We start from the raw sequence: 2,500 nt of genomic DNA, 5'->3' as shown, positions 1-2,500 counted from the left end.
CGAACAAAGAAACGAAAGAACATAACACAAAAACGTCCATTACTAAACAAAGATCTCGAACAAAAACAAAAAAACGTCCATTACTAACGAAAGAAAGAGGAGGAGAAGAGAAAATAAGACCCATCGTTGCGACGATCGAGGATGTCACCCGCCGTCAATTTTTCCATTATATACGCGTCTCGGTCGGAGATACGATGCTGGCTGTTTACGTTGCGCTCGCTCGAAGAGGAGACGACGACCGATTGTCACACACAACGCGCAGGGGCCGAAACAAAGCGCCCAAGGATCTACAGCCGAGGAACGAGACGCCGTCGAACATCGTTTCGCGACGTTCCTTTACGGTTTGAACTTGCGTATCCCGCTTTGCCCGGTGGCGTGTGTGCTCGTCGTCGTGCTCCGAACGAAACGTCCTGATGACGGCGAGGAAGTAATAAAATAATATACATCCTTACGGGTAGCCTGAAGCGAATCGCAAACGAACGACAACGCGTCGATTGTGCGGCCATCGTTGCTCGCGCGACTAACGACGACCAGCCGAGAAGGCTGTAGTTTATCGCATCGATTTCATCGAGCAACCGATGGACGCTGCCGCGTTCGTTCGTAAATGAATGTTATACATACTCACGGATAGCCTGAGGCGAATAATCGCAAACGACGACGCGTCGATTGTGCGGCCATCGTTGCTCGCGCGACTAACGACGATCAGCCGAGACGGCTGTAGTTTATCGCATCGATTTCATCGAGCAACCGATGGACGCTGCCGCGTTCGTTCGTAAATGAATGTTATACATACTCACGGATAGCCTGAGGCGAATAATCGCAAACGACGACGCGTCGATTGTGCGGCCATCGTTGCTCGCGCGACTAACGACGATCAGCCGAGACGGCTGTAGTTTATCGCATCGATTTCATCGAGCAACCGATGGACGCTGCCGCGTTCGTTCGTAAATGAATGTTATACATACTCACGGATAGCCTGAGGCGAATAATCGCAAACGACGACGCGTCGATTGTGCGGCCATCGTTGCTCGCGCGACTAACGACGATCAGCCGAGACGGCTGTAGTTTATCGCATCGATTTCATCGAGCAACCGATGGACGCTGCCGCGTTCGTTCGTAAATGAATGTTATACATACTCACGGATAGCCTGAGGCGAATGATCGCAAACGACGACGCGTCGATTTTGCGGCCATCGTTGCTCGCGCGACTAACGACGACCAGCCGAAACGGCTGTAGTTTATCGCATCGATTTCATCGAGCAACCGATGGACGCTGCCGCGTTCGTTCGTAAATGAATATTATACATACTCACGGATAGCCTGAGGCGAATGATCGCAAACGACGACGCGTCGATTTTGCGGCCATCGTTGCTCGCGCGACTAACGACGACCAGCCGAGAAGGCTGTAGTTTATCGCATCGATTTCATCGAGCAACCGATGGGCGCTGCCGCGTTCGTTCGTATATGAATATTATACATACTCACGGATAGCCAGAGGCGAATAATCGCAAACGACGACGCGTCGATTTTGCGGCCATCGTTGCTCGCGCGACTAACGACGACCAGCCGAGACGGCTGTAGTTTATCGCATCGATTTCATCGAGCAACCGGTGGACGCTGCCGCGTTCGTTCGTAAATGAATAATATACATACTCATGGCTAACTTGAGGCGAATAATCGCAAACGACGACGCGTCGATTTTGCGGCCATCGTTGCTCGCGCGACTAACGACGACCAGCCGAAACGGCTGTAGTTTATCGCATCGATTTCATCGAGCAACCGATGGACGCTGCCGCGTTCGTTCGTAAATGAATAATATACATACTCATGGCTAACTTGAGGCGAATAATCGCAAACGACGACGCGTCGATTTTGCGGCCATCGTTGCTCGCGCGACTAACGACGACCAGCCGAAACGGCTGTAGTTTATCGCATCGATTTCATCGAGCAACCGATGGACGCTGCCGCGTTCGTTCGTAAATGAATAATATACATACTCATGGCTAACTTGAGGCGAATAATCGCAAACGACGACGCGTCGATTTTGCGGCCATCGTTGCTCGCGCGACTAACGACGACCAGCCGAAACGGCTGTAGTTTATCGCATCGATTTCATCGAGCAACCGATGGACGCTGCCGCGTTCGTTCGTAAATGAATGTTATACATACTCATGGCTAACTTGAGGCGAATAATCGCAAACGACGACGCGTCGATTTTGCGGCCATCGTTGCTCGCGCGACTAACGACGACCAGCCGAGACGGCTGTAGTTTATCGCATCGATTTCATCGAGCAACCGATGGACGCTGCCGCGTTCGTTCGTAAATGAATAATATACATACTCATGGCTAACGTGAGGCGAATAATCGCAAACGACGACGCGTCGATTGTGCGGCCATCCGTTGCTCGCGCGACTAACGACGACCAGCCGAGAAGGCTGTAGTTTATCGCATCGATTTCATCGAGCAACCGATGGGCGCTGCCGCGTGCGTTCGCCCGAT

The sequence above is a fragment of the Colletes latitarsis genome, unplaced genomic scaffold (genome assembly GCF_051014445.1).
Source record: "Colletes latitarsis isolate SP2378_abdomen unplaced genomic scaffold, iyColLati1 scaffold0051, whole genome shotgun sequence".
Classification (NCBI taxonomy): Eukaryota; Metazoa; Arthropoda; class Insecta; order Hymenoptera; family Colletidae; genus Colletes; species Colletes latitarsis.
This window is presented reverse-complemented; position numbering follows the sequence as displayed.